Here is a 5,653-nt window from a genome sequence, read left to right as displayed (position 1 = left end):
GGGACGCGTGCATTTATCAGATCCAAAACCCATCCGGGGTCGGGGATTCGTCCCCGCCCCGGTCCCTTTGGTGACTCTAGATAACCTCGGGCCGATCGCGCGCCCTTTGCGGCGCCTACCATGGTGACCACGGGTAACGGGGAATCAGGGTTCGATTCCGGAAAGGGAGCCTGAGAAATGGCTACCACATCCAAGGAAGGCAGCAGGCGTGCAAATTACCCATTTCCGACTCGGAAATGTTACCGACTTGCGATCTCTTTGGGTTAGGAGATCATGAGACAGGCATATGCAGTCAAAGGGCGAAGACCAAACTAAATCGGGTTTGACGGTTAAACCCGATCCACTCTAGTGGACACGGACAGATTACACTGTATCGGACTTGGAACCCTCGGAGGTGGGGCAACCTTCACAAACAAAAATATGAGTGTACAAAATAAACGAAATTCATCCCGGATGGCAGGCCGCCCCGGTCAAACAAGCTGCCATAGAGGGTGCATGGGTAAACGGCGGGAGTATATATGACTAGTCTCTGATATGTATAGGAAAGTGATGGGCAGGGTTGTCGGTTGGAAGTGAACTTGGGACTGTGGGTCTGGGTATAAAGGCGGCCCTCCAGTCCCTCGCTCGCCTCGAGCCTGTTACAGCTTCCTATACGAAGCCAATCACCGGATAGACCGGTTTTTGGAAATCCGTGAGGATTCGAGCTGAATGAGCCAGTGTGGCTATCCCAAGTGACTTGGGGGGCACCCGAGCTGGTCTGGGTGGTATGTTTACCATGAAGGGGAGCCTCTGGCGGGGTGGGAGGTCTCCAACCTGAAAACCTATGAGGCAGGTGGGTAAAGCCGACTGCTGCGATCCATTGAAAGTCATCCCTCGATCCAAGATTTTGTCGACCGAGGAGGAGGCCCACCCGGGCAGCCTCGGTTCGACCCCCGCCGCTGTCCCGGGGATACCAGTGGCCGGACGGACGAGCGGCCCACAACCTAAGTCGATGAGGGGGTGACCAGTGGCGGCCCCACCAGCAAGGGGAGAGTTGAAGGCGGGTAGGGCCTTGGTGACTCCAGACTCCCCCCTGCCGGAAGTCCGAGGGAAAGGCGGCCAGAACCTAAGTCGATGAGGGGGTGACCAGTGATCAATCCCCGGCGGGTTGACCAGTGGCTTGGTTCTCCGGAGGGGGCGGTTTGCCGGGTTAGTAACCCGGGCTTAAGTGTGGGATGCACGAGTTTGGCTGGTGCACGGGAGGGGTTCCTGGGTGGATGAGAGGCGGCCGGAGAGGAGCGAGGGCGAGTCGGGCAGAGCAGGTTATGCAGGGTCTAACCCTGGTTCTCCAGGACGGGTAGGGGGGGCCCATTCGGACCCTGGAAGTGTGTGTGTGTGTGTGTGTGAGTGAATGAGTGAGTGAGTGAGTGAGTGAGTGAGAGAGAGAGAGTGAGTGTCAACGGATTAATAAATATTTTCAGGTAATTATAACGTTTTTCACATTAGTTTGACAATTCAATAATAAAAAAGACATCGTATACTCTCTCTCACACACGTTCGTAACATTTTGAAATTAAGTTTATGGAATTTTCTTACGAGGTGTCTCTGTGTTGCAATTGATGTTGTATATTTTTAATATGGCGAAGACACCAAAAAACTTAGACTACACGCTTACCTGAGGAAAAGATTGTGCTAATTTGCTAACTTTCCGGCACCGCGTTGCGCGCCATTAAGAGACCGGAGTGAAGTTTGAGAGTCCCGGGGAGACGCTGACTCGAGCACCGGGGACACTGACACTGCCTTCGGGGAAGAGCAGCATGAGACGGAAGAGGCTTAAACCGCTAAAAGACGCGGAGGAGCATGCTATCAATGCCACCGACAAGACAGACGAATTAGAGGCTAAACACATAAGCGATTAGAAAGGTAGGTTACCATAGTTCTACTGCAGTGTTTTACAAATGTACTTTTATTTTACATGTAACGTTAACAATCTTTTAAACATTACCCATTCAAACTACGATCAATCTGCCAACACAATGGTTTATACAGTTGTACTGTATTAATAACACCATGTTTTTTTTTTTTACATAATGGTGGGTAACAAGGTGAAAAATCAACAGTTAAAATGTCAGATTTATCTCTCATTTGAAAATGTATTAATTAGTTGATGTACACTTTAGGGATGCACCGATATGAAAATTTTTGCCGATACCGATAACCGGTTATTCTTTATTTTTGAAAGCCGATAACCGATATGTTGGCCGATAAATCTATATCCAAATTGTTATATACTTTTTGAGAGCCTGATTACAAAAAAGGGCTCATCATTAAAAGTCACATCCCAAACACTTCAACATAAGCAGCCTAGTTTGAACGGTGTACGTTTTAAAAATATTTTTACTCTCCCATTACCAAATTTAGTCATAAAAAAGTCTTACAAATAAATAAAATAATGCATAAATAATGCAAACAAGTCACTGGACATCATTACACGTGTAAAGAATCAAAATGAATGCGCCACAGATCAATAAAACAGAATAGCCTCTGCACGGACAATAATTAAAATGATTTTAATTACTAAACCATATTGTTGATGAAAATAATAAGAGAAAAATACAAGTGGTTGTTGTTATTAATAATATATCAATGATTTTGAAAAAGTAACAAATTAATACCACTGTTTTAAACAGCAGCCGTTGAGCTGCGCGTGCTGAAGCTGAAGAGCTGAATGAACACGGTAAACTGAAGCGTTTTGCTGGCAGCTTATTTAACTCAAGGAAATGCATCCTGAGATTAATATTAATACAACATAAACATAATAATACAACTTATATATGTACAAAATGACGCAGTTATTGCATGCTATAGTCAGAATGTGTGATCCTGTTGTGGATGCGCTCTTCCCATAACAACGCGCTGAAACACGGCAACTAAACCCAAAGAATTCACAACGTTTTATTATAATAATGTTCTCATTAGAATGTTATATACACGACATTCCCAATCATAGTTATTAATGTTGTGCACTGCTGTTTGAGCTGCGTGCGCTGAGCTAAAGACGATCACCGGTAAACTGAAGCGCTCTTTTAACTTAACCAAACGCATTCTATATGAGATAAATCAGATATACATCAAATAAACACAATATTACAACGTACAATTGCACAAAAGGCTGCAAACGAACAGCGCGCATCTGAAGTGTCTCTGAAGGAAATAATGCATTATTTATCGGCTTTAAGATATCGCCCAAATTTTCTTATCAGGCCGATACCGATAACAGAAAAAATGAGCAGATATCGATATGGTGGCCGATATATCGTGCATCCCTAAAAAAGAGAAAGTCATACAGGTTTGAAACGACATGATTTGAGTCAGTACATTTTGCCAGAAATTTTATTTCTGGGTGAGCTGTCCCTTTAAGTTCGGCATGATTTGAGAGCTGTAATGTGGAGCCAGCTGGTAACTGTCAGCTTCCCGCTGAGCCTCTCACCTTGAAGCTGACGTACTGTAAATGATTGGAGTGCCTCTTGATGATTTGCTTTATTAGGTCAGGATGAGTGGCCTTCAGGTAAGAGCTGGCAGGCTGGTTGAGCTCAAACTCAAAGCACCTCCACAGCTCGGGCATGTGGAAGGCCTGATTCCAGCCGCGGCAGACCAGCGAGGCGAAGGCGCGATCGAGGAGAGGCAGGTACTGGAAGATGTGAAGCAGGATCTCCTGTGGCAGTCGAGCCCAGTTGGACAGCAGATCTCCAGGGTCCTCGGCGGGCTGTCTGGCCCTCTTGCAGGAGTCCGCCGGCCCCTCGCACTCTCTGCTCAACCTTTTCATTCTTGGGGGCCTGAGAGAGCTGTGAAGTATTAGAGGTATACACAGTGGCAGATGCAAACATGCATCCTAAAACAAGTTTATTTTACAGGGTTTGCTACGTTTATCACGTTTAAATGGCTTTTGAACTTTCCTGAAAACGAGTTAAAACTGCTTTAATGCAATTATAAACAAATTCCATGTACGTTATACTCGAGACTAACCAGCAACCAATGCTTTCAATTAATATAAGCAACTGAAGTGCCATGCATGAGATATCACGCATGAACAAACACTTCATTAACCCAATAAACACACTGCACTCATGCATTTAGTCACAGAGAGTGATCTAGTTAGATCAAACCAACAACAGCCTTGCTGCGCTGCTCCAAATAAACGTTAACAATTACCTGTTTTGCGTGTTACTCATGTAAAGTAGCAAATGCAAACAGTGGAAAAATAGGCAAAATCCTGACTCGTCTGAATGTCAGCCCGGACCGGGACCGGAACACATGAGAGCGGCGCAGGGGACACGCATTGGACACGAATGGGTTGAATTTATGTCGTTTTACGTTGTTGGAGTCTGAGTGCGTGCGTCTCGGCGATGTTGCAGGTTGCCCTACTTCTCGCTGAGCTCTATACCGCGGGAGACTTCAGCGTCCCCGCCGCCGGACATGGCGGTGCTGTTGTCGAGCGTGAGCGGCTGCCTGCTGTGTATGACCGGCCTCTTCCTCCAGGGGGCGCACACACAGCGGCTCAGAAAGCCGAACCCTTCATACAACAGCTCACCACAGAAACTGTGTTTGCACGCAGAGAGAGGTAGCACGCACCACGTGACAAATGTTATTATTATTGTGCTTTCAAACAGTGTTGCCAATTAATTTTCAGGGGAAGTTGCTAAGGGAAGGTCAATTTGTTGCTAAAAATTGCATAGAAAAGCTGCATATAACCTGCCATTCATTTTCACTTAAACATAGGCCTAATGCTTGGTGGTTCGTGACATATGAACAGCCTTTCATATGCTGAATGTACAGCTGAGCGTGGGCATTTCACTCGTTGGATGCGTCAGCGTCACGTTCGCATAGGCCGTACTATGCCGTCTGACAAACTATATTTGGTACAGATTTTATTTTGTTTTGGCAAGTATTTAATTATTTTGCCCAGAGGACAACATTGGATTATGCAACAGACATGCAACTCATTGTCTCCATGCAGTTACTTAATGAACCATCAGTATTGGCCCTTTTCATGCTATTTCCGATAAGCCGATGGCTTTAAAATAATAAAAAATTGGCCGATAAATATCAGCGGCCCTAGTGTATACTGCAAGTACGTATGAACGTTTCAGATTGTTCTGATTTTCAAAGTCTATCTTCGACCCGAGTTTCAAATACCTAAGCCCCGGCCTCGGCGAGATATATCCGGTCAAAATGTTCAACTTTGGGGGGGGCACTATCCCCGGCCCCCGGGGGACTATCGACTCGGGGGATGTGGCGTCGGAAAGGGGGCCTCGAGGTCTATCTTCGACCAGAGTTTCAAGTTCCGAGGCCTCGTCGTTCCCGATCAGGGCGCGGGTCAAACTTCCACCCACCCCCTCTCTCACCCCTCTCTCGGGGAAAGCTCCGACCTCGACCGCGGCCGCTATCTCCGGCGCCCGGTGGGCTATCGACACGGGGGAGGCGGCGTCGGATAGGGGGCCTCGGGGTCTATCATCGACCCAAGATTGGCGGGGCTCGGCCTCCTTCTCGACGAGTTATAGCCGGTCGAAATTTCAACTTCGGGGGGCGCTATCTCCGGCGCCCGGTGGGCTATCGACTCGGGGGAGGTGGCGTCGGATAGGGGGCCTCGGGGTCTATCTTCGACCCGAGTTTC

General features: G+C 47.2%; 1 long non-coding RNA gene across 15 annotated transcripts in view; it reads right to left on the bottom strand.

Annotated features, from left to right (window-relative positions):
- The window catches only part of LOC107575014 (uncharacterized), a 22,087-nt gene that overhangs the window by 13,573 nt on the left and 2,861 nt on the right, over nt 1-5,653 (bottom strand). For 2 of the 15 annotated variants that reach the window (XR_001607777.1, XR_001607788.1), the window contains exon 2: nt 4,186-4,191. The exons of 1 other annotated variant lie outside the window; for it this stretch is intronic. This is a non-coding gene — a long non-coding RNA (uncharacterized lncRNA). Of the gene's footprint in view, nt 1-3; nt 171-860; nt 873-980; nt 984-1,308; nt 1,320-1,776; nt 1,780-2,091; nt 2,120-2,450; nt 2,457-4,179; nt 4,192-4,527; nt 4,537-5,653 lie in introns of those variants that run through there. 12 more of the 15 variants (XR_001607780.1, XR_001607791.1, XR_001607782.1 and 9 more) reach the window with 11 other exon arrangements.

Source organism: Sinocyclocheilus grahami, unplaced genomic scaffold, assembly GCF_001515645.1.
Source record: "Sinocyclocheilus grahami isolate Dianchi unplaced genomic scaffold, SAMN03320097.WGS_v1.1 scaffold2434.1, whole genome shotgun sequence".
Classification (NCBI taxonomy): domain Eukaryota; kingdom Metazoa; phylum Chordata; class Actinopteri; order Cypriniformes; family Cyprinidae; genus Sinocyclocheilus; species Sinocyclocheilus grahami.
This window is presented reverse-complemented; position numbering and strand designations above follow the sequence as displayed.